The 27,603-nt window shown below is 43.2% G+C and overlaps 1 long non-coding RNA gene across 1 annotated transcript in view; it reads left to right on the forward strand.

The window, feature by feature from the left end:
• The first annotated feature begins 4,766 nt into the window (after positions 1–4,766).
• The window catches only part of LOC126471182 (uncharacterized), a 34,537-nt gene continuing 11,700 nt past the window's right edge, over positions 4,767–27,603 (forward strand). The window contains exons 1-3 of the long non-coding RNA XR_007586304.1: positions 4,767–5,466; positions 8,292–8,378; positions 8,570–8,739. This is a non-coding gene — a long non-coding RNA (uncharacterized LOC126471182). The remainder of the gene's footprint in view (positions 5,467–8,291; positions 8,379–8,569; positions 8,740–27,603) is intronic.

Genomic DNA, 27,603 nt, shown 5'->3' on the forward strand with positions numbered 1-27,603 from the left:
TCTTCACTTTCCTCCTTTAATTTGTTTATATCCTTTCTGGAATTAGGTAATGTTGTCTCATCAGCATAGAGGATGGATTTACAGGGTAAGTTACTCAGGAAGTAATTTACAAATAATATAAACAGTAGAGGGTGAAGCACTGAGCCCTGAGGAACACCTCATTTTATACTTAGAGTCTGTGACTTTTGGCCATTATGCTTTCAATTTGTTTTCTATTGCTGAGGTATGATTCAGTTAGTGAGGTTCCAAGTGTTTGATTCCATAGCAACACAGTTTATCTTATAACAATTTGTGTTTAACTGAGTCAAAAGCCTTACTGAAGTCAATTAGAATGGCTTCAGCAGATAATTCCGACTCGAATGAGCTTAGTACAAAAGCTTTGTCTGTTGATAAGTTTGACCTAAAGCCATACTGAGAATCATTTAATATATTGTTGTCTGATATGTGTATGCATATTTGCTGCAGTATGCAATGCTCTTTATTTTTTAGAGAATAGGCACAAGTGAAATTGGTCTATAATTACTGATACAGGACTTGTCACCCTTTTTGTATAATGGTATGACAACCGTCTTTTTGAGACATTCTGGAAAGTGTCCACTAGAGAGCATCCAGTTTATCAGTACGCAAAGAGAATATGATATGAGATCTACAATTTTTTTACTTACAAAGTGTGACAGGCCATAAACATCTTCAGATCTGGAGTATTTTAATTTAGAGGTTGCTTTAATTCCATCAATTACTTGTACTCCTCTCCATTTACAAGCTGACGTTATGTTTGTAATGTTTTGTTGAAACTTTCTGGCAGATGTAGGGTGAGAAATAGGTGTATGTGTTGAATTGGAACTCTGGTTGCCCTGAGTTGAGAGCCTAAGATTGACAGAATTGACCAAAAAGTGACTGAAGTCACCGGCAGTGATGTTAGCAGCATTTGCGTTTTCTTTATATCCATAGTAGCTCTGCTTCTATTACTTTCCATGCAGCCTTACATTTATTGTGTGATTTTGTAATGATGTCACCATTTGCCTTACACTTGGCTATTTTAATTTCAGATCTGTATTTTCTTTTTAGGTTTTTGTAAGTTTCTTTATCTACTGCTCCCTTTTTGACCTCATCATGACAAGTAATTACCAATAGTCTCAGTTTTTGTAATTGAGGTGAAAACCCTTCTGTATAGTTGAGTGGCTAGGTTTCCTGACTTTTTTTTTATTTTTAACCAGTGGACAGTATGTATGGAAGATTTCAGAAATGATTTTGAGGACTGTGCTGAAGGTTTCATCAACATTTCTGGAGCAATGTAAAACTGTATTCCAATCTATAGACTTAAGTTCTTCTCTATACTTGCTAATATTTCTATCTGTAGATAGTCTCACACACTGAGTTTGTTCCTGCTCTTCTTTTGGTTTTTCAGTAATTAGTTTCATCCATATATTCGAAATAAATGAGCCATATATTTCTTGCAAACAAGAGTTGCTTCATCAGGGGGGGGGGGGCATATTGCGTGCGCAGAACAGAGATTTTTCACCGTACTGAGCATGACGTCAGCGTCGAGAAACTCCGCTCAGTTCGCGCGCGCTTTCTTATGTGTTGAAGCAAGTAAGTTTTGTGTTGTTGCTGTTTGTTATCGTGTTGAATCGAGTTTATTCTTTCTGCGACACTTTAACAATGCCGAATCGTGCCGTGGCTGTGTGTGAAAACTATAATCAGAAGACTAAAGGGAGTAGTATTTCCTACTATAAGTTTCCGAAAGATCCTGAAACATGTGCTCGATGGGTTCAGCTCTGTAGAAGAATTGATAGTATTAACATTAAAAATGCTACTATCTGTAGCGTACACTTTAAAGAACACGATTATTTACGGGATCTCCAAGCTGAATTAATGAAACTTCCGCCAAAGAAGATCTTAAAGCCGACTGCAGTTACTTCATTGCACCTCATTAAAGCCACATCTGCAGCTGCTGCTGCTGCTTCGTCTTCGGTCCAAGAAAAAAAATGACAGAAGGAAAGATCGTGAAACACGTGAACGTGCACTCAACAGACTAGCTTCACTGTCACCGAAGAAGAAAAAGAGTGGATCAAAGCACAGAAACTGAAAGAGGCCACATCGAGGATGAAATGAAGAGGCTTCATAAGGAATTATCGCTACAGACAGAAAAAAATAAACGTTTGATAGCTGAAAACAACACACTGAGAACGAGAAACAAATTACTGGCTCATGTATTAAGCAGACAGAGAAAGCTATGCCAAAGTCTTCAGTATCAACGAAGTACTAAAGTGACAACTAAAGTACACCAAGTTGTAAAAAAAGTGTTTACGAACGCACAAATTGAATGTCTTCTGAAATCAAAGAAGAGCACCAATTGGACCCAGGAAGATATAAGCAAAGCCTTGCTTCTGCGCTCACTGTCCAGAAAAACTTATATTTATTTAAGAAATATAATGGGAATACCATTACCTGGATTTTCTATGTTAAAACTATGGATATCCAATTCTTTTCGTTGTGTTCCCGGAATTTTGACTGATGTATTGTACTTAATGAATAAGCAAGCAACAAACTTAAGTCAAGCAGAGAAGCTGTGTGTGTTAAGCTTTGACGAAATGAATGTGGACAGTCGCATATCCTACGAACAAGAAACTGACACCATAAACGGACCACATAGATAGGTACAGGTTGTTATGGCACGTGGTTTGTGTGGAACCTGGAAGCACCCCGTATATTATAACTTTGATATTACGATGAATCGGGATTTACTGATCAGTATAGTCAGAGAGACGCAGAAAGTGGGATTTGTCGTAGTTGGTATAGTGTCTCATTTGGGGGATAAAACTGGGAAAGTGTTGAAAGAATTCCACATCGACTACACAAACACGTGCTTCACCAACCCAGATGATGAAACGAAACGTGTTTGGATATTTGCTGATGTACCACATATGGTGAAACTTCTCAGAAACCACCTTTTAGACGGTGGTTTCTCATTAAGTGACGGAAGAACGATAAGAAAGCGCGTAATCGAGCAGCTATTGTCGAAAGATAATGGAGAACTGAAACTGTGCCCTAAGCTTACTGCTCATCATCTGACAGTTTGTGGAAGAGATCGACAGCGCGTTCATCTTGCTTGCCAACTCTTTTCCAACACTGAATCAGAAGCAATTTCTTTTGTAATGCCTGAAGAAAAAGACACGGCAGAATTCTTCGAATTGGTGAACGACACTTTTGATGTTATGAATTCGAGGCTACCTGTCAGCAAACGGCCAATTTCAAGTGCTTTTGAATTGTGTAAGGAGACGCAGGACGAAGTTCTTGGCAGATTCTACTCCGTCTGTGAAAAAATGAGAGTGGGAAATCATAAAACTTTACTTCCTTTCCAAAAGGGATTACTCACCTCGATTCGGTCACTGCTGGGTTGTTTTTCGGCTTTAAAACATGGCTACGGTTTGAAGTATGTATTGACCTCAAGTTTCAACCAAGACTGCCTTGAAAAATTATTTTCCCAGATGAGACCAATTGGCAGAGCCTATGATCATCCCTTACCAGTGGAATTTAAAAGCCGTTTACGTATTTTAGTTATGAACAAAAGTATTGCTGACATTCAGTTACGCAGTTCTTGTCCAGTCTCAGCGGAAATTGATACAAATTATTTGCCTTCCAACCTGTTTACAGGACTTGTGCCGGGCATTGAGGAAGCGTTGTCAATGATAGAAGGTGATCAACAAATGAGGGACATCACACCACATGACTTAATTGTTCCACCTTTGATAGAAGATTCAGTGTGTTCTCTAGAAGGTCTCCGCTACATCGCTGGATATATTGCTCCAGGTGCGTCTCCATTGACAAATCACTTGGTCATCCTAGTAGTAAGACACTCGAAGTGTCGAAAGGCCATGCAAGTTCTGGGTGGATTGAGAAACTGTCTCGTGGTGGCTTAATCATCCCTTCAGATGAGTGGTTTGATGTTGTTAAGCAGTTAGAGATGCTTGTTTTTAATTTTCATGGCAGCGGTCTGTGTAAAGACGGCAATGTGATCAGAAACCTGACGAGACTTTTAATTGGGAAGTTTCCAACTATTCCTCAAGAGGTCATCACAGTGTACGCTAAAACCAGAACCTTCCTCCGGATAAGGCACTTCAACACACCTGCAAAGGCACAGAGGGCCAAACAGCAGCAGCAGAAAGCAGCACACAGGTGGAGAGCTTCTGCAGTCCCCTCCAGATCTGATTAAGGTATTTAAATTCTTCTTAAAATTTTTGAATGTTAGTTCATTAAACTGGGCTTCTGTATCATTATGTGTAGTAATGTCTCAACTAACTAGACGTACGATTGCTGCTTAATACCTGCATGAAAAAGATAGTACACACTATTGCCGACTGTGATGCACAAAATGTGTTTAGTAAACTGAAAGCTCTTGTAATTGTTGCGTTTCCAGTACTATTAAAAATTGTAAAATATATAAAAAGGGACTGAAGCATACCAGATTGTTGTTATCTAACAAAGAATATTGAAGGGAGAGCCACAAATTTGTAATTTTACTTATGTCATTACCAAAGAGACAATATAAGAGTTTCACAGTCGTAGCAGGTATTAACATTCAGTCCCTGTATTCGTAAGCTTCGATCGAATCCATAATTCATTATATTGCCCTTCACTTTTCGTAAATTAATGTTAGTTTAAGCGCAATAGTGCCGTATGCGAAAGTCTCGCGCTGCTGACGCTTCTCGACAGTGACGTCACACGGAAGCACCCGATCGCTGCCGAACACATTGGCCCATCCTTCTATGTAGCAACCTAGGCTTCATTGGTATAGATTTAACATGTCGACTTGACGTACTAGCGTAGCCACATCTGTGACAAAAACATAGCAAAACCAAAATTATACACGAAGACGAAGCTGTAACTCTATTGTTTCAAACTAGTGTGTAGATAGTAGATACTAATTTGTGTGGGCGCGCGACTAAGTACTAAGTAGTCATGTTTCCAGTGGCTGAAGACCTCGCTGTAATTGTCCTGCGTATAGACTGTGTAGAAGCACATCGTACAGCATAAGCTCGATTTCAATTCGATTTCTCAGTTTCCGACGCTATTGTGCCATAATTGGTGAATTTCGTGTTTCTACTTCATTATTGTGCAAATATGTAGTATGAATGCTGCGGCACATTAAAGATCTACGCAAGAAACTACCTTTTCTTCTCGACTACTTGTGGTATGGGGCCTGAAAGTGCGATACCGATGTATAAAATGTAACCCCTAAAACTGCATAAGCGGCTAAATATTGTGATGTGAAGACTGTGACAATATACATGAGATTAAAAACGGTAATTAACATACGGTTTTAAATTTCGTGTGGGAAGAATCATTTGTTCTAAAGGCGAAAGGAAGTTTTCACTGTCTTTCACCAGAAAGCAAAAAAAAATCAGGACGAGTAATTGTTGGAGTTAGAAATTGAAATGTACTGTACATTTCAAATTCTGTGAGGTAAGTAAGTTGATCGGCTAAAATGATTGCAGCCAGAATATCGTATTTTTTTTATAAAATTTATACGCATATGATTTTTTAAGCCTCACTTTGAAGACTCTCAGTCCGAAATGAAGAGAGATGAATGTTTTCCAGCAGACATGCTTTTGACAAATAATGTTTTCATTAGTATTTATGGTGGTGGTCATCTTTTGTTACAGGCACATGCGTGTTAGTTTGTGATGGTACCAAATTAATATTTTAGGCTATAGACAAAATCTCAAAGGTACAATCGTCCCAACAACTGTGACTTTTGTATTAAAACTGCAAGTTGTACTCACAAAGTTTGTTGTAAATAATGCATTGCAGATTAAAAGGAACACTGATGTATATAATTACAATACCAGAAGGAAGTATTACATTAATTACTCTACATTAACGTTCTCTTCAGCACAAAAAAGGGGTACACAATTCTGCCACCAAAATTTTTGACCACTTACTTCATGATATAAAATTTCTGCCTGACAGCAAAGCTAAATTTGAAAACACTCTGGGAAAGTTTCTCCTTGGCAACACCATCTACACTGTAGGAACAATCCCTGTAACTGTAATGTGTTAAAAATTGATGGATAGGAATTACCAACTCACATCTGTTCATCGTTTTTATTTTTGTAATTAAAAAACAACATAAAATAAAAACAAAAGACCTGAAAACGTTTGGAATGTAACCATATGTACAAATTATTTTGCATTGTGAATATAAAATGACTTTCACCCCATCATTATGATCTAGCATGCAAAATGAGCAATGGAACTAACCAACAATAAACTGCAGATTCAGTTTCAAAGCTGTGTGCAAATTAGTGGCTACTTTGTCATGTAACTATCACATGAAAGGGTACATAGCTGTGCTGTGTGCAGCTTAAGATTAAAATTATATTAATCATTGGGAAAGCTTTTTAAAATTTAACTCTTGTTTTAAAATTTTGTGTTGTTAAATAATGGTGTTCTTCGGCTTTATTTCCAACCACAGAAGTGCGTAATGTTGAAACTTGTGAAATGCAAAAGGAGACTGAAGGTACTACTGCAAATTTGCAATTTCAAAAGAAGTAGTTGAAATAGAAGGTAAGGGTTTATAAGACGGTCATTGTTGACATAAAGAAAATTCACTAGGCCTATTTCGCATTAACCACAAGTACGATTAGGCCGTAAATGTGATGAGACATTAAGTGTAAGAATCTCACTGTCCCTGAAGAGACTTCTGCAAGGCTTTTATGTATCAGCTTTATACAACATTCTTACAGCACAATTTTTCAGAATGAAAGATTTTTATACCTCAATGCTATTTACTGCCTCAGGTTATGCCCTCAGGCTCAGGTGCTGATGTCGTCGGTGGTAATACTGTTTGTAATTTGCATCACACACTTTAGACATTGTTTGTATACTACATGCCACAATAGTAAGTAGTCTGTCTTGAAACAAGACTGCATTTCAAGAGATCGTACAATTGAAGAATCTGGTGCCTGTTAGATTTGTTGTACACATTACTAATGTGTTCTGTCTTAACAACTATAACACTATGGCAATACAGTGCTTCTCTTAAAACAATTTTATGCCTATAGGCTTAATTAAAAATAAAGCTGCTCATTGAGGTTCTGCTATTGTGTGGAACAGCCTCTACGTAATGCAAACGTGTGTGATCGAAATTGTTAGCCTAGTTATGGACGAGTAGGAAGTGAATACCGAGAGCTGCTGTGTTTTTTGCAGATTATGGCTGATGGATTCACATTTGTATTTAGAATTAGTGTTGTGTATGGTTGGAGATTTAATATTATTTTTCTTTTTTTGTCAGTCATGGATACGATACATAAATCTACTACGAGGTCATTGCTTGTTGTCTCCAATTAAGTTCCTACTTTGGACTGATGGCAAACTGGTTTTTCGTTTGTATGTGTGTGTTTGTGTGTGTGTGTGTGTGTGTGTGTGTGTGTGTGTGTGTGTAGGAGGGAGGGGGTGGTAAGTATTTTTTGTGGTTTTGTTTTTTATTGTAGCCTAGTATGTATTGTATGCGGGTTAGTTTATAATTTGTGTACATCGAAATTGTTGACGATGTAAGTTTTCATGAATTTCACTGTTTTCTAGTTACTCGTTGGTAACTGTTGGATAATGATTGTTAGGTATCATGGATACTGGTTTACCATTGTTGATTAAGTTTTGAGTGAGTTTTGGTTTGTTGTGCTATGAACTTCATTTTAGACGGATAGAGTAAGTGAAGGTTTTCATAAAGGAGTTCAGAATTTGATTGTGTTGGTTTTGGGTACTGTGGGCTTTGTTTTTGCTACCATATGGGTCAAGTTAAATTTGTGTTTTGGAGTTGAGTGAGTTCGTGCTACCTAGGACTTCATTTGAGCTGTATAGATAAAGAGAAATGCGTAACCCTGGGTATAGAGTTGTATGCAAATTCATGCTGGGCTTTCTGTGAGCTATGTAGGTCAAGAGAAAATTAAAGTACTGGGTTTGTTAGTGTGTGTGTGTGTGTGTGTGTGTGTGTGTGTGTGTGTGTGTGTGTGTGTGTTGTCTTGTGGTCAGCATTTGAGCTATATATGCCATGCAAAATTTACAATATCAATAACTTTTGCATTTATTTATTTGGTTGTGTTGAATGACAGGAATTTTACGTGCTTAATTTTTTGATTAACAATTGTTGTGGAATGTTGATATTATTCTTGTTGTCACATATTAAGTTTGTCCACCACCCAAAATGCTGTTCTCCCTGTATGTGTCCCATTAGTTTAATTCTATTGCTGCGGTTAAATATTTCACATGTTATTCATGTTTGTTTGCAGGTGGAATGAGTGACGACACGGTTACGATATTGTGTATAGTTGAAACAGGGGTATCTCCCATCTTGATGGTATCATTTGTCAAAGCAGGTAGGTGGAATTGGAACTTTCTCTTTTACCAGTATACTCTTTATAATAATATAAACAGTATGTTCCTTTATATAGTCTGATTGTATTTTTGTTATATTTTGTGCATCGTTTGATTAGTTAAAAGTAATGCTATGTTCTGTCAAGCAATCACTGCCTGCGCATAGCTCATGCTACATGCTGTGCTGCTGCAGCAACTGGCCCAGCGTGGTCCGTGCTAACTCCACCACGTCTCACCGTCGCCACACCATCCACTGGGTGTCCGTGCTGACACCGCTGACTCCATTGTGGTGGTTGACATGCACCATGTTGCTGACCTTGCCAACATTGCTACAACTCTCCACCCAGTGCTGGAAAGGCAAATGTAAGTGTCGTACTGCAATTCTTTGGTAAGCTGCTGTCATTGGACATCATGCCAATAAGGTTTTTTTTGTAGTTCTGTGCCGAGACCTTATTTTCTTTTGTAACACATTTGATGTCTAGAATTTTTGGCCTTATATTTTGTAATCATGCCTGACACGCGCTCATGGTGAATTGACTACAGGAATGCCAAGAAGCCACTGGTGATGGTAATGCTGAGCTAGGGACCGATGGCCTTTGTAGTCTGGTCCCTTCAACCCCCACAAACTGATCAACTAGTGCTGAGGTAGATTGTTGAATCCTGCCTAGTTGTCAAAGCCGGGGTGTCTAGGGAACTAGCTTCTTGGGTCACTAGACAATATTTCAATCACATAGTATTAAAGAGTTTTGTTATGAAATGAGTTGATGACAATACTTAACTTTTGAGAACGACATAAGTTTGTCACAAGCAAAGGACAACAGACAAAATAAACGATGTCCTTCAGTATATACAGTTCTAATACAAGCAAAGTAATAATGTTCGTAAGTCACTGGTTTTGAAGTGCCTATTCTTGATGCTGCTGTAGAACTGGTTCATGATCAGTAGACACGGCACTTATGTCCTCTTTGCATAGAGGGCACTGACATTGTGTTGTTGTCATGGAGAGGGGTCGGTCAGCGTGCGATTGGCTGACTTCTTCACAGCGCCCTCTGCTCTCTCGTTTCGAACTGGCGTGCCAACACTTGACTTAACACCGCAACATAGATAATGCCACCTTCGTACAAGTACAGGTTAATGAATTGTTACTACAGAAAATAAAGCTACAGGAACATATTGCTAACCTGGCACATCAATGTGAACGCAAAAATATACAGGCAGCAAGCCAAACTACTGCAGGCACTTCTAGAGCCACTGCAATGGAAACTGTGGCATGTGTACCAAATGTTACTAGTACCCTTCCTTTTTGGGAAAACCCAGCGAAAGTGTCACCACCTTTATGAAAAATGTCCACAACATAGGGCTCCCTTGCTCCTGGCATGATAGTTTTTTACTAAATGTTACAAGATTAAAACTCTTGGGCGATGCCTCTACTTTTGTAGTTGGTTGATGCCTTGCAAGACGTGCAGTCTCTTATGTCCTAGCGAAGCTGTTAGTAGAGCACTACTCTAATAAGAGGCATCAGTTACTACTGTGATCGGTTGTCCTGGTCAAGATTTTGAGGCTTTTGCTGATAGAATGCAAGCTTTGTCCTGCGTTGGGCAAAGATACTACTCAGAATGAGGTTCTAATTGAAGAAGCTGAAGCAAGAGCTATTGATGTATTTACTCAAGAAATAAATCTGCAGTTTGGGACTGAGGTTAAGATGGCATCCACCACCTCATTACATGAAGCCATGAGACTGGCTCCACTGCAGAGGAAGGGGGTCTTTTTTTTTCCCCCCGCCCCTGTGCACAATAATACGCAGTGCTACATTTTTGTAAATGGTACAAACTGTCAGCAGTGGGAAAAATGGATCCACATGGTTGAGCACTGTCGTGCTCCTTGTTGTACAGAATGTCGTACAATAGGGCATGCGATTGATGACTGCCTGCAGAGTTTTCCACAGTGGACGGCACTGCAGAGTAATAGGCAGAACGAGAGGTCACTGGGGGGAAATTCAGACACACTGTGGTGAAACAAGCATGGGGCAGGCCCTGCTACCCACCCTCGCCCCTACAAGAACAACTAACCCAGTGAGAAATGAAGAAATCAATGAGGTAGCAAACATAGTCTTAGAAGGCAAGCTTAGAGGAATGAGTAGCAAAATGTTAATGGGTAAGGGGGCTCCAGTTAGTATTTTATTTGTTTCACAAAATAAACATGTGCTCAGGCCACGGCATAGTAACAGAAGTAATTTAGGTGAGGAGATAGATTCTGCCAATACCTGTGTGGGAGATATACATATTGATGGAAGAAAGTATGAATTCAGTATATGGAAGTGGTGAGCAAACACAGACGAGGTTGCGATGTAATTTTAGGGAAGGACTTCCTGAACTATTTTCAGGCAGTGATAGGTTATAAGACACACACTTTGCTATTCATTGAGGCAGTTCACTATTGTGACAGTAAGTGCAGACCTCAGTCACAAGAAACCTGCTGTGTGCCGCCTCCTCTGCAGGTTCCAATAGAACCTCATACAAGGTCATTAAAAACTAGTACCTCTGTCAGTATCAGCGAAGGTACAGGAAGAGTTCTCTGGATTGCTATCAAAACTTGGATACCCTGAGATCGGACTTTCTAGTTGATTCTGTTCAGCCAGAATGGTGTTCTAAACTGGCTCCAACTTTGTGTCAAAAGAAGCATAAGTAAAGCAGAAGCAGTAGTAAAGAGGATTTGAGTTTGTGTGTGTTGATAATTTTGGTCAGAGAGATGTAGCAATCCCACATGGAACTATATTAGTTAGTGAAGAGGAAGTAACTTAAGAAGTTGTTCAATGTGAGAAACACTTTAAGCAGAGTAGAAGCAGTTGCCAGTGAGAAAGGTTTGTGCAATTATGCCTTTATTAAGGAATCAGTTAAGAGAGAAGTTCCTACCTCTACCTGAGTCAGAAGAGAATGTTTTGTACCCAGTTCTGGAGGAATATGCATGGCTATTCAAGCAATGGCAGTATTTGTCACCAACTGACTTTGTACAGCATAAAATCTCCACAAAAGATGCTAGACAGATCACTCAAAAACCTTTTATCTACAATGTGTTGTTGACTAAACTATTCAGCAACAGCTGGCTGCAGGGATAATTCAACCCTCTCCGATTGTAGTGGTCACAAAGAGGTCAGTCAGTGGAGAAAAAAAAAATCATCTGTGTGGTAGAGCAGTAAATATGGTCATGACCCCTGACACTTCAGGTTTACTCTTTATGGATGAAACTACCAGTATTTTACTCCCCTTGACATTCACTCAGGTTACCACCAAATTGCGACTGCACCACAAGATTGACCAAAGACAGCTTTTGTGGTTCCTTCGAGACACTGTGAGTTTCTCTGTGTGCATTTTGGTGTGCCACTTTTCAAAGATTTGCCAACTTGTTACTGAGAGGTCTGTGTGTCTTGTGTATTTAAATGATATAATATTTTTTTCAAGAACAATTTAGGAGCATGTGGAGAGGTTAAAGATTATGTTGTCCATGCTGCAAAGTGCCCATTTAAGCCAGAAGACATAAAACTGTTCTTTTGCAAAGTCACAGGTCCAGTACCTGGGATATATTATTAGTACAAGAGTTCAGGCAGATCTAGTACTAACAAAGCAGTTCAGATTTTTTCAGTGGCCACTAATGTTAAGGGGAGCCGGAGGTGGTCAAATCCAAAAAATTACGATTTTTGCTACCGAAAATTAATTGGAACATTCCTCTTTAATGTAAACTTTGAATTATTGTTCTGCTCGCCCTAGAAGTGGAGTTATTACCATTTTCCCCCACACCTGCAGAGGAAATGGGCAACCGCTGAATGCATCTAACACCCTCTCGTGACTTCCTGGTGAACTGCTTGGGATTTTCTCGGCCTGTTACGCATACAGTGCCTTATGTTACGCATACAGCGAGTGTGCAAGGGTTGGCTACATTGTTTTCTGTGACAAATGAAGCGCTAAGAGCATGGAACATCGTCTCTTTGCTGTTTACCGTTTCGAATTAGTTCAGTGTTGCGCCTGTTGTTGGTAGTATTATACTTCTTGTGTAAAGCGTTGTTCTGGTTACGATGCCACATTTTAGTAACCGTGTATATAAGAAGAGGAAGAACGCAGGGAAAAGAAAATTAATACTAATACCAATTTGCGATACTACAATTACTGAAACAGTGTGTTCTTCTGCTAAGCAACACATGGCCGGCGATAGCCCTGTGACATCTTCTAGCAAGAAGCTGACTGGTGGAAGTGACAGATTTCGTGACAGTGATGATATTAACAAAGTACTGAATATTGGATTATTATCTTCTGTGCTGAAAGAAAGTGTAGGAGTGGGACTAGAGATAACAAAGCACTTTGGTTTAGCTTGTGAGATGAAGATAATCTGTGCATGTTGCAAGTATCAAGTGACTTTGTACAATTCACGTCAGTCTCTTTGGTGAAAGTGGACGATCTAGAGTGTTTGATGTGAATGTTCGACTTGTGTATGGTCTTCGATCCATTGGAAAAGGGTCTGCTGCTGGTAAACTGTTTTGTGGTGTTATGAACTTGCCATCGCCTCCAAGCAAATTTGGGTACTACTGTGAACTGGTAGGATCCTCTGTTGAAGATGTGGCTTTGAAAACCATGAAGGAAGCAGTGGAGGAATCTGTAGAAATGAACGGTGGTTCTAGGTATTTGGTAGTAGCATTAGATGGTTCCTGGCAAAAGAGGGCTCATAAATCCCTGAATGGGGTTGTAACTGCTACTTGTGGTGATAGTGCAAAAGTGATGGATGTTACAATATTATCAAAACATTGTAGGTGCAAAAATAAAATCAAAGGAGAGCACAGTGGAACCTGTGAGGCAAATTTTAGTGGATCAAGTGGAGCAATGGAAGTGGATGGAGTGAAACAAATTTTTGAACGTTCAGTTCCCAGATACAACGTTACGTACAAATACTACCTTGGGGATGGTGACTCCAAAGGTTTCAAGACTATAGAGGAACTGAAACCATATGGAAATGAATTTGTAGTTGAAAAGTTGGAATGCATTGGGCATGTGCAAAAGTGTATGGGTGCATGGCTTCGAAGGCTCAAACAAACTTTGGGTTCAAGTAAGCTCAGTGATGGAAAGACAATAGGAGGGAGAGGCAGGCTTACTGATGAGGTGATTGAACGTCTACAGAGATACTATGGGTATGCTATAAGGCAAAATACTAGTAATGTTAGTGACATGTGAAAAGCAGTGTGGGCATTGTTCCTTCATACTGCCTCTTCCAATGAATACCCTCAACACAGCCTGTGCCCAAAAGATTCCTGGTGCAAATATAATGCAAAAAAGGACTATGATCACAAACATGGTTTGCCAGCAGTTGTGATAAATGCAATAAAACCAATTTTTCATGACTTAGCACATTGTTACACAAATGTCTACATGGAAAGACGCAGAATCCTAATGAGAGTGTAAACAATTTGATTTGGAAAGTGATTCCTAAAAGGGTGTTTGTAAGCATAAAAACACTGCACTTTGGCATTTATGATGCAATAGCAACCTACAACCAAGGGAACAGTGTGAAGTTCTGAAGGCATTAGGATTTACAGCTGGGGTGAACACTGTACGAGCACTAAGAAATATTGACAGAGAAAGGATAAGAGGAGCAGAAAGAAGAGAAAGCCATATGAGGTATGATGGAACAACAGGCCAGAAAAGAAGACAGAAGAGGAAGCTTTTGGAGGATGAAGAAGAAGACCCTGATAATCCATCCTATAGTGCACGAATGTATTGAGAAACTTTGATAGCCATTTCCCGTAAATTAGAATTTTTTGAATATAAGGAACATTTTCTTAAAATCCACTCAAGCTAGAGAAATGAAATTTTTATACAGCACTCCTAGTGGTCAAACTTACATTGTAACACAGCCATTTGACAATATGTTCAGTAGTTTCATTTCAGTTTAATTATAAAGCAATTATTTGTAAAAAAAATTTTGGTCATTAATAAAAAAAATAATTGGAAGGAAACTAGAAAAGATACTCCAAAATCCCTCTGCCATAACTGCAATACTAAACCACTCTACAAGTAAAAAAAAAAAAATTCAAATTTTTCTATTTGGTACTTTATTCATAAATGTTCCTCAAACTTAGTGATTTTAACATGGGCAGCATAGGCACCTCCGGCTCCCCTTAAGGAGTTAGTCACTTCTTGGTGTAGCTAACTACAATTATTGTTTTGTGAAAGATTATGCTATCGTGGCTAAACCTGTGACAAAGCTGTTGAAGAAAGATGCTGTGTTTGAGTGGACAGAAGATTGTGAGGTAGCCATGAGAAAAATTTAGGGTGTTTTGCCAAATTTGTGTTTGCTAGTCTCCTTTATTCTTTATACTCCATCTCTTTTATCTCGGGGTAGGCCACTGTGTCTGTTTTTCCATGAAACCTATTTCCATCAATTGTACATCCCTGACCTACGAGGCCATTTACTCCACAAAAAGGATGACCTGAGTGGAGAGAGAGCTAGAGGCGGTGTAGGTATTTTTGTCAGAACCGACTACCACTTCTCGCCTCTCCCACTTAATGAAGACTTTACAAGCAGTTGCTGCATCAGTGCACTTGCATAGTTGCTAAATGCAGGACAGAGCACTCACTTCTGTACAGCAACTGGATCGTTCTCTGCCATTGATCTCTCACTTCGCTCTCCGGCTCTTGCTCACACTTTTCAATGAGAAGTGGTCAATGACTTGCACAGAAGTGATAAATTCCTGATCTGGATTCACCTGCCAGATGGGGTGGAACCCAAAAGGAAACCACAACAAAGGGTGCTCGATAGAGCAAAATGGACACTTCATAGTCACTTGGCCCAGTTAGAACATTGTGTGAATGTCGAGGCATGGGTGGATAATATTACCAAAATGATCCCCCACGCCACTGCAGCATCCATTCCACAGTCCACGGGACAACAGAAGGGGCAACCTCTCCCTTGGTGGAGTGCTGACTCCAGTCGGGACCAGCTCTGCATAGGTTCAAGTGTTGGCCAACTGCAGAGAATCTTGCAGCCTTTCAAGTGGCGAGGGCAAAGTGACACCTAATTATTCGAGAGAGCAAGAAGAGGTCATGGCAACAGTTCCTCAACACCATTAATCATTCCACTAGAAGTTCTGTTGTATGGGAGACCATCAGAAGTAGTTTTGGGAGAGAAGGGAGGTGCCACATGGCTGCTGTAATGGGGAACAGCACACTCCAAACCAATCCGCGAGACATTGCCCAGACTATGGAGGCATATTTTGCCACAGTTACTGCAACAGCCAGTTGGGATCCAGGTTTCCAGCACCATAGAGTGATTGCTGAGAGGTGTAGTTTGGACTTCTGGGTCACCTCTGATGAAGATTAAAACTGCCACATTTTCCATGTGGGAACTGGGTTCTGCATTGTCTGTGGCTCGTGACACATCCCCTGGTCACAACAGGACCCATTATAGTGTGCTGTGGCACCTCGCAAAGTGAAACAGAGATATAGACCTCGCACTTTTTAATGCCATTTGTAAGTCAGATCACTTTACCGACTCTGGCATGAGGCAATTTTAATTTCTCTTTTTAAAACCTGAGAAAGACATTACATGCCCAAGTAGTTACCGTAGTCTTGCCCTCACTAACTGAGTGGGGAAGACCGTGGAGCAGGTCGTCAACTTCCTCCTTGTCTAGATCTTAGAATCCAGGATACTTCTTAGTTGCTTTCAGTGTGGGTTCATGAGGTATTGCTCTACCTTTGATAACCGTGCCCTTCTGGAGGTGGCTACACAATAGGCTTTCCTATGCCGGCATCACCTTCAAGGAATATTTTCTGGTATCGAGAAGGCCTACGATACTACTTGAGGCATCTTATCCTGCCCCCCTGTGGGTCCAGGGATTAGAAGAGGCCCAAGGTATTCCTGCCTGTTGTAAGAGGCGACTAAAAGGAGTCTCCCACGTTTCGGCCTTTATGTGATGGTCCCCTATTTTTCAAGATTTTCCCGAAGAGCGAGCCAATTGGGAAAGGGCGCCTTACATCGTGCATTGCGCCTTGAGATCTTTAGCCCACTTTCTCATTGTTGCATTGTAGTCCAGCTCGTTCTCCATCTCTTGGACAAGGACAGCTTCCTGGGTGCGTTTTCCACCATGCACTATTGTAGTATCTCTTTCTGCACCGACGATGACCATGGACTTCTTTGCACCTCATATCCAGCACAGTAGCCAGTCCGTTGTGTTGGGGCCACCATGTACTCTGTTGGTTGTAGCCACCTGACAACACAGGGATTGTTGTGCTGATGCCTGCGCCGTTATCTCCCCACGTATTCCAAGGAGTAGATGCCCATCATCCTGGGGCATTGGGACTCTTAGCAAAGGTTATCCTGCCAGGTGGCTTATGCTGTGGCTGGATAGTGCCTGTGGGGAGGCCCCCTGGTCAGAGTGGGTGGCATGAGGGCAGATGACTCATTCCATGTCATCACTTACTGGTGATCAGACACCGGCAGTCTCCAAGCATCCCAAGTCCCAGTACAATGCAAGAAAGTATGACTGTAAATCATTCCCCTCCCTGGCCATCCCATGGGAGGAACGCCAGGCTAAGGGTGGCAGCGAACCTTATTCACCCCAGTACCTCATATGTATGAGGACTGATGGGGACTCCTTTTTTTCGATGAAGCCACAATTTTTGGAGAGCATTTAGAGGACAAGTTTGTGGAGGTAGAGGGCTTGTCCAAAATGTGCTCTGGGTCAGTCTTGATAAAAACAGCATCCTCTGCCCAGTCATGGGCTTTACTTAGTTGTAACAAGTTGGGACGTTGCTGTTACCATCACACCACATAAGAACTTAAATATGGCCCAGGGTATTATATTCCACAGGGACCTTCTTTCGCAGTCTGACAGCGAGCTGCGTGCCAATTTAGAGCGGTGAGGTGTTCATTTCCTGCGGCACGTCCATCGGGTTCAGAGGGATAATCAGTTTGCCACTGGTGCCTTCATCTTGGCCTTTGAGGGTGACACCTTACCCGAGAAGGTCAAGGTGATGGTCTAGTGCTGTGATGTCAAGCCATATATCCTTTCCCCGATTCAGTGCTTTAAATGCTGGAGGTTGGGTCATATGTCTTCCCGCTGTACTTCCAGTGTCATATGTCAAGATAGTGGACGTCCATCACATCCCAATACTCCATGTGCCCCACCTCCCATCTGTGACAGCTGCAGAGAGCATCATTCACCTTGCTCCCCAGACTGCAGGATTGTACAGAAAGAGAGGAAAATCATGAAATACAAGACCTTGGACCTACTAACCTACATTGAGGCTAAGAGAAAATATGAGTGCCTTCAGATCCAGAAGGCTACACCTGCTCCCTTGATGGTGGGGGGGGGGGGGGGGGGGCAATTCCCCCCTGTTGCTCCTGCACCACCTACCTCGGGAGCATGCCCCCCCCCCCCACCCCTCAAACATCAGGGACACCAGTCCCCACTTCCCAGCTGGAGAAGTCTTCTTCAGCTCCTCTCGCCAGGAATGGATCCCTTCAGTCACTCCCTTCACAGGTTTCTGCTAGTGGGAAAGATGACGCCCACCATTGACTGAAGTGCCCAAAAGCAGCTGGCCATAGGGCTTCACGACCCTCCTCAGGCCCAGATACTGAATCAGTGAAGCCCTCCCAGTCAGAGAAACCCAAGGAGCAGCAAGAAAAGTCCAAAAAGGAGACCCCCAAGACCAAGGAAACTACGGTGGCACCCACACCACCTTTTCCTACAAGCTCTGCGTCTGGGGATGAGGTGGAGATTCTGGTGTCTGAGGAGGATCTAGATCTTGCTGGACCCTCAGACACAATGGATATAGACTGCTCAGGCAATAAGTCAGCGGCAGCAGGTGACCCTGAGGCGTAAACTGCCTCATTGAATGTTCCATACCTTCCCAGTCTCACGATGTTGTCCTCCAGTGGAATTGCGGTGTTTTTTTCCACTGCCTGGCTGAGCTACGGCAACGAGCTTTGCACCTGGTTTCTGCATTGCCCTCCAAGGAACCTGGTTCCCGGCAATGCGGACCCCTGCCGTCTGTGGCTATGAGGGATATTACGGGAACCATAGCAACTATAATAGAGTGTCAGGTGGAGTTTGCATTTATGTCCTAAACTCAATCTGTAGTGCAACTGTGCCCTTTCAAACCCCTCTTGAAGCTGTGGCTGTCAGAATAAGGATGACGCAGGGAGTGACTGTCTGCAATGTACATCTTCCTCCACATGGTGCAGTACCCCTGAATGTTCTGCCTCGGCAAATGGCTGGTTCCCCTTATTCCGCCTCAGCTACACTACGTCAGCGATTGCTGCGCAAACAAGTTCTCCCATATGTGTACACCATCATTACCCTACAATGCAAACATGGGGGTTACACTCGTCTGGTGTGAGACATTCCCGGGGGGAGGGGGGGGGGTCGTATCGTCCAACGGGGGTCGAACTGCACAATAACTCCGGGTTCGGTATGGAGTGGTGGAGGGGTGAAGTGGACGGAGCCTCTCCGTCGTTTCTAGGTCCCCAATTAACATAACGTAACATAACCTTTGAATGTATTGGCTGCACTGATTGGTCAACACCCTAAACCTTTCCTACTTTTGGGAGAGTTTAACACCCATAACCCCTTGTGGGGTGGTGCTGTGATTACTGGCTGAGACAGATATGCCAAAACTTCAATGTCTCAGTTCGACCTCTGCCTCTTAAGTACTGAGGCCACCACACATTGCAGTGCGGCTCATGGTAGTTGCCATTGATTTATCCATTTGCAGCCCAGGACTTCTCCCATCTCTCCACTGGAGAGCACATGACAACCTGTGTGGTAGTGACCCCTTCCCCATCTTGTCACTGCCCCGGCATCAGGCTCCTGGACGCTTGCCCAGATGTGCTTTAAACAAGGCAGACTGGGAAATTTTCACCTTTGCGGTCACTGTTGACTCTCCCCCCACACGTTAACATCGATGTGATGGTTGAGCAGTTGATCAAAACAATCATTAATGCGGAAAAAATTGCTATCCCTCGCTCTTTAGGGTGCCCCTGCCAAAAGGCGGTCCCTTGGAGGTCACTGGAAGTCGCCGAGGCAATTAAGGAGTGTTGGTGAGCTCTACAGTGGCGTAAGTGGCACCCTTCGCTGGAGCACCATGTTGCCTTTAAGCGGCACCGTGCCCGCATTCGCCAGCTTATCATAAGACGGAAGCAGGAGTGTTGGGAGAGATTGTCTCGAATGTTGGATGCCATATGTCACCTTCCCAAGTCTGGATGAAGATCAGATGTCTTTTTGGGTACAGACCCCAGCAGGTGCTCCTGGCATTAGCATCAATGGCGTGTTGTCTACTGACGCAAATGCGATTGCTGAGCACTTTGCGGAGCACTATGCTTGAGCCTCTGCATCGGAGAACTACCCCGTAGCCTTTCGATCTTCAAACGGTGGATGGAAAAGAAAGTCCTCTCGTTTGCTACATGCCACAGTGAACCATATAATGCCCCATTTACAGAGTGGGAGCTCCTCAGTGCCCTTGCACATTGCCCCAACACAGCTCCTGGGCCAGCTCGGATCCACAGCCATATGGTTAAACATCACTCATCTGACTACAAGCGACATCATCATCATCATCATCATCATCATCATCATCATCATCTTCAACTGGATCTGGTGCAATGGCATCTTTCCATTGCAATGGCAGGAGAGCACCATCGTTCAGAGCACCATCGTTCTGGTGCTTAAACCCGGTAAAATAACCGCTTGATGTGGATAGCTATTGGCCCTTCAGCCTCACCAATGTTTGTTGTAAGCTGCTGTGTTGGCAGTTGGGTTGGGTCGGGTCAGGTCAGGTCAGGTCAGGTCCTGGAGTCACGTGGCCTAGTGGCTCCATGTCAGGGCGGCTTCCGCTAGGGTTACTCTACCGCTGATAGTCTTGTCTTCCTTGAGTCTGCCATCCGAACAGCCTTTTCCAGATGCCAACACCAGGTTGCAGTCTCTTTTTTATTTAGAAAAAGAGTATGACATGACCTGGCGACATCGTATCCTTGCCACATTATGAGTGGAGTCTCAGAGGCCCGCTCCCGATTTTTACCCAAAATTTCCTGTCGCTTCGTACTTTCTCTGTCCAAGTTGGTGCCTCCCATAGTTCACCCCCATATCCAGGAGAAATGAGGTCCAGCAGGGCTCCATATTTAGTGGCCATTAATGGTCTAGCAGCAGCCGTAGGACTGTCCGTCTCACCGTCTCTGTATGCAGACGACTTCTGCATATTTCGTACTGCTCCACTGGTACTGGTGTTGCTGAGTTGCATCTACAGGGCGCCATCCACAAGTCAGTCATGGGCTCTAGCTCACAGTTTCCAGTTTTGGGCTGCACAGTCGTGTGTTATGCACTTCTGTTGGCGTCATGCTGTTCATCCGGAATTAGAACTTTACTTTAATGATGATTCACTCACTGTAGTGGAGACATATTGATTCTTAGGACTGGTTTTTGATGCCCAGTTGACTTGGCTTCCTCACCTCCGTCAGCTTAAGCGGAAGTGCTGGCAGCACCTCATTGCCTCCGCTGCCTGAGCAACACCAATCGCTCTACACTGCTGCAGCTCTACAGAGCCCTTGTACAATCCCACCTTGACTATGTGAGTCAGGTTTATGGTTCGGCGGCACCCTTATCATTGTGTTTACTCGACCCAGTGCACCACTGTGGCGTTCGCCTAGCGACAGGAGCTTTTAGGACAAGTCCAGTGACAAACATCCTGGTGGAGTCCTGAGTCCACTCATTGCAGGTTAGGCATGCGTAATTGCTCTACAGTTATGTTGCACACATTCATAGTTCTGCGCATCCAAATTACCATCTCTTCCCGCCCACAGCGGTTCATCTCCCGCATCGGCGACCCAGGTAAGGGCTTACAATTGCAGTTCATGTGCGATACCTTCTCTCTGAGCTGGAGTTTTGCCTTTACCACTTATGCTTGAGGTTCATTCATGAACACCTCCATGGGGTACAACTAGGCCGCGGCTTCACGCGGACCTTTCACATGGCTCTAAGAACTCTGTTAAACCTGGGACTCTCCGCTGTTACTTCCTCTCAATTCTCGACATGTACCGGGGCCATGAAGTGGTTTACACTGATGGCTCAATGGCTGATGGTCACATTGGCTTTGCCTATGTTCATGGAGGACATATAGAATAGCACTCCTTGCCAGACGGCTACAGTGTTTTCACTGCAGAGCTGGCAGCCATATCTCGTGCTCTTGAGCACATCCGCTAATCTCCAGGCGAGTCATTTCTCCTGTGTACTGACTCCTTGAGCAGCCTACAGGCCATCTACCAGTGCTACCCTCGGCATCCTTTGGTAGCGACCATCCAGGAGTCCATCTATGCCCTGGAATGGTCCAGTCATTCAGTGATGTTTGTCTGGGCCCCAGGTCACGTCAGAATCCCAGGCAATGAACTTGCCGACAGGCTGGCCAAACAGGCTATGCAGAAACCGCTTATGGAGATCAGCTTCTCTGAAACTGACCATTCAGTATTACGCCGCAAGGTTTTGTGGCTTTGGGAGACAGAATGGCATAACCTCAGTACACACAAGAAGCTGTGTGCCTTAAAAAAAACTATGAATGTGTGGAAGACCTCTGTGCGTACCTCTCACAGGGACTCTGTGGTTCTCTGTCAGCTCTGCATTGGCCATACGTGGCTGACACATGGTTACCTCCTCCGTCACGAGGACCCACCTCGGTGGCGCTGTGGCTCGCAAATGATGGTCGTCCATCTCTTTCTGGACTGCCCAATTTTAGCCGCTCTGCGGCGGACTTCTAACCTTCCCAGCACCCTACCTTCGGTGTTGGGCGACAATGCCTCAACAGCAGCTTTAGTTTTACGTTTTATTCGTGAGGGTGAGTTTTATCATTTGCTCTAAGTTTTAACACGTCCTTTGTCCCTGTGTGTCCTCCACCCTAGTGCTTTCAGGGTGGGGGTTTTAATGTGTTACAGAGTGGCTCAATTTTTTATCCTCATGGTCAGCCAGCTATGGTAACCCGCTTTATTTTAACCTCTCCTACCGGTTTCTTGCGTCTTCGTGGTTTTCTTGTCCCGTTTTGTCCATTTAAGTGTTGCCATTCAGTTGTTGTTGTGGTTTTTCCTTTCATTGTTTTTTGTGTTGTCTCATTGTCTTATTCTCAGCCTTTTGGCATTGTTTCCTTTGGAACAAGGAATCGATGACCTCGTGGTTTGGTCCATTCCCCCTCTTTTAAACTAATCGACCAACCATCTTATCCTGGAGCAGCTTATCAAATGGGATTTTCTTGGTTGTTTTCCCATTTTTATTAAGTCCTTCCTCTCACCACAATATTTTAAATAATGAGTTTGGTCGCGTTGAGCAGGAGAATGGTGTCCCTCAAGGCAGTGTTTTAAGTGTGACTGTGTTTACCATAGCTATTAACAGCATAGTGAAAAGTCCTGTCCTGTGTTCTTTGTTTGTGGACGAGTTCTCTCCGTTTTGCTCTTAAAGGCTAGCAACGATAACACATCAGTTGCAACTAACTCTGCGACATTTGGATGAATGGGCACAAAAGAGTGGTTTTAAGTTTTCCTCTGAGAAGTCTGTGTGTGTTCTTTTTAACCATTCTCATTCCATTTTAAACTTTCCTGAGTTGAGGATGAGGGACACTGTCCTTACTTTTAAAGACACAGTGAGGTTTCTGGGCCCCATATTTGGCTCTAAGCTTATGTGGTTACCACACCATAAGGACCTGATGAAATGGTCACTTAAGGCTTTAAGCATTTTAAAATGCCTGAGCCACAGTACAGGGGGAGGGGGGGGGGGGTCGGCAGACAGGACTTGTCTGCTCTGGTTTTACATGGCATTTGCGCGATCTCAGCTCAATTATGGGTGCATGGTGTGTGGGTCTGTGAGACCCTCTTATTTAAAGATGTTGGACATGGTGCACCACGAAGGGATTCAGTTGGCCACTGGGGCATCCAGAACAAGCCCCATACCAAGCCTTTGTGCAGAGGCTTGTTAACCGCCGTTTCAAGTCAGGTGACGGCTACTTAATGTGTGCCAGGCGTATAAAACACTGTCCACACGATACACACCCACCTACCATACCGTTGCTCAGCCTCCACTGGAAAGCCTTTTTCGTAACCGGCAACAGGCAATGAGGCCCTATGGGATTCATGCACAGGTTTACCTTCTGGAGATGGTGTGGCCGGTCTTCATGTTTTACATTGTGGTGGGAGCAGATTTCCACCTTGACTTCTATGGCGGCCCAGACTTATTTTAGGCTTGAAGAATTTTAAGAAAGATCATACGTCAGATTTTACATTTCAATCTCTGTTTTTTAACATTTTAGATATACATCATGGTTTCACAATAGTGTACACGGATGGCTCCAAGCATGGGAATTCTCTTGGGTGCTCTGTCATGTTCCCCGACCATGTCAACAGGATTCGCCTTCCTCATAAATATACCATTTTCTCAGCAGAGCTCTGCATGATCCTGAAGGCAGTAGAGTAGATGTATCATATGGGGGACAAATAGTTTCTCATTTGCTCCATTCCCTTAGTGCCTTACAATCATTACAGAACCTGTACCCAGCTGAGGAGTAGGTCCAGCTGATATATGACCAACTGCGCTTGCTCCAATGGCAGGGTAAGCAGGTGTCATTCTGCTGGGTGCCGAGTCATGTAGGGATATGAGGAAATGAACAGGCCAATCGGGCTGTCAAGGAGGTCTGCAGAGGACAGGATGTGGCACAGTGTCCTATTCCCTTGCAGGCTGTCATTTCTGCACTACACAGGAAGTCGTGCAGTTGTGGGATGAGAAATGACTGGCAGTGATGGCCAATAAGCTGCAGTTGGTAAAGTCAGGAACCTAGCTGTGGCATTCCTCTTACTAGTTGCTCAGGTGGGATGAAGTGACCCTCACACATCTTAGAATTGAGCACTGCCCTCACACACATAGCTTTTTACTACAGTAAGTGGATCCCCCGTTTTGTGATTCTTGTGGCACGCACATCTCTATCCGCCATATTTTGACAGAGTGCATTTTATATTGTGATTCAAGGGCAGAAGCAAATATTGGTGTGGATCTGTCTTCTATTTTGGTTGATGATGAGAAGAGTGTGACTAAGGTTTTAACATTTTGTGATGTCTCTGGACACTGGCCTAAACTTTTAAGCTGGAGGTTTTAGTGTTTTGCAGAGTGACTCTTTTTTTTAATCTTGTTGTCAGCCAGCTACGTTCATCTGCTATATTGTTTTAGTTCCTTATACCACTTTCTTCTTGTGTCGTTAATGTTTTACTACTGATGCAATTCTTCATTCCGTGGTTCTGTATGGGTACACACATAGTTTGCCAGCTTTTGTTACCTGTGTTTTACATGCTGTTCTATCTCCCTGTTTCGTGTATTGCAGTGACACTCATCTCAATCTGCTTTTGCGCAGGCACTAAAGACCTTGCTGTCGTATGCCCATACAAACATGTCCATGTCCATACTTATACACACAACTGGGCTAGTGAATGTAGCATCAGGGTAGCCACAAGCTGAAACTATTGAGAATTATCAGGGAATTTCATGCAGCCGGGAAATATCATGAAATTTCATGAAGTATCGAATATTTTTGCAACCACCCAATTTTTTAAGTACCACAGAGAAGGGTTACCAGACCATTAATCCAACACAACGGAAAATAGGGCCTGCGAGGTAAGGTGGAAGAACACCAGTTGGGTTTTACAAAACTGCTTAGTCGAGAGATGAGACACAAAACAGAAACTACTTGTAGAGGAAATATGTTGTACATCAATTCGGTAGTTTCAATAACACAATCAGTAAATATGAGAAGTAATTCAGAGAGCCACTAAAAGCTGTATATAGCTAATAAATGGTAGGATTTCTCCTCTACAGCCCCTTTTGTTGCCAGTCATGCAATGGATATCGACAAAGTGGTACAGGATAGGATGCTGCAGCAAAAATGATCCCCTTCTCTTCCAGCTCATCCCTACGACTGTCGGTTCCGTGGTGGTCTGATGATACAGCCACATCTATTAGGGAATGACACAGGGGGGCTCCAAGACACAAGCGCCCTCCTTCCATGGATAATTTAATAGCGTTCATGAGATTTCAGACAAAAATGCAGTTTTTAATAAAGGAAAGGAAGCAGGAGTGTTGGGAGCTTATGTATGATTTATGCGATCCCACACACCATCATCCAAAGTATGGACTAAGCTCCACTGCATTTGCGGCCATCCATCTCCCCTGGCAGCTCCTTGTCAATGGTAACATCTGCAATGATCCCATGGTACTTGCCGAATGTTCTGTGGCTCACTTTGTAGAAGTGTCCGCTTGCAGTAATTTAGATCTTCTTTTCCTGACCAGGAAACACCTTACTGAGTGCCGCCCACTATCCTTCCAGGCACACAGCTCTCAATTGTGTAACGTCCTTATTAATGAATGGGAGCTGCGCAGCTCTTTCACAGTGTGTCAAGATACAGCCCCTGGACCTGACAAAATCCACAACCAAATGCTTAAACACCTTCGTGCCAACAGCGTGCAACATATCCTCAAAATTTTTAATTGTATTTGGTGAGAAGGAGAATTTCCATCTCAGTGGTGGGAAAGTATTATTATTCATGTCCTGAAACATGGAACTGACCCACATATTTAACTAACTACTGGACAGTCTCTTCGACGAATGGGCTGTGTAATCTATTCAAATGAATGGTCAACTGCCATCGTAGTTGGTGGGTTTCGAGCTTTCCAGTCCATCACAGATCACCTGTTTCATCTGGAATCTGCAGTGTGCAATGCTTCCGCGCATCGCCTATGTCCGATTGCTGTGTTGTTTGACCTACAGAACGCATATAATGCCACCTGTCAACATCACGTCCTGTCTACACAGTGTGAGTGGGGTTTCTGGGGCAGTTTACCCATTTTTATCCACAATTTCCTATCTCTCAGAATTCTTTAGGTCCAGATAGGTTCAACTCTCAGTAACCTATATGTACAAGAAACTGAAGTACCTATCGCCATCAGTGGCATCGTAAATGCAGTGGGCCCCACTCACTCTCCATCACTGTATGTGAATGATCTTTTCCTGTACTATGCCTTTTCATCACTGTGCGCTGCTGAGTGCCAACTTCAGGGGGCTGTTTGGAGAGTACATGACGGGGCTTAGAGTCACAGCTATCAATTTTCACCTGTGAAATCATGAGTTATGCATTTTTTGCTGACTCCAGGCTGTCCACGTGCACCCAGAACTTTATCTTAGTGACCAGTTACTCGAAGTTATTGAAACTTTCTGATTCGTAGGTATTTTGTTTCACAACAAGCTAGCTTAGCTGCCACATGGTCGCCAGCTCAAGGTAAGGGAACTTGGGTGAAGAAGCTAAATGCTCTCTGTTTTCATAGTAACTCCCCTTGGGATGCAGACCACACAGTTCTTCTGAGATTTTACAAAGTATTGATCTTTATCTCACTTGGACTATGGATGTGTTGCCTAGGGGTCGGCAGCACCGTCTGTGCTTAGCTTGCTGGACATCGTTCACCACACTGGTGTGTGGTTGGAAACAGTGGCTTTCTGTATGAATCCTGTTAATACCCTCTTGGCGGAAGCGGGTCTCCCACTGCTGCGGGTTGCATGAAAGCAGATTCTGGCGAATTACACAGTCACAATCTGTCACATGCCTACTCACCCATGTCACTCACCTCTGTTCCACAACCAACAATTCAGACTGTTTGCACACTGCCCAAAATTGGGTGGACTAGCTGGGATCCAAGTCGATGCTCTACTAAAGGACCTTCAACAGCCTCCTTTAGTCTGAGTTCCTAGGGCTCCCACTCAACACCTCCCCCCCACCCCACCCCCATGGTCTGTACTCTGTCCTGTAATAGGAATGAACCTCTTTTGTGGCCCCAAGAAGGATGCTGATCATACCCTCCTCCTACGTCTGTTTTGTTTGTTTCTCCATGGTTATTCTAATTCAGTATGCCTCTACGCAGACAGATCTAAAGTCAACAGTGGGGTTTGTTACGCTTTGCACGTGCAAGAAGCTATGAGAAGTGCTGCAGAGTTGGTTGCCATATCTCAGGCTCTATGATATGTCAGATTCCTTGCCACAGTGAACTTTCTGATCTGTAGCAACTCCATGAGTTGCTTAAAAGACATATCCCAGTGCTATCCCAAAAAATCTTTTGCTTGCGAACATCCAGGACCTACTGGTTGACCTCTGCAACTCTGGAAAGACAGTGACCTTCATCTG

The sequence above is a fragment of the Schistocerca serialis genome, chromosome 3 (genome assembly GCF_023864345.2).
Source record: "Schistocerca serialis cubense isolate TAMUIC-IGC-003099 chromosome 3, iqSchSeri2.2, whole genome shotgun sequence".
In the NCBI taxonomy this organism is placed as follows: Eukaryota; Metazoa; Arthropoda; class Insecta; order Orthoptera; family Acrididae; genus Schistocerca; species Schistocerca serialis.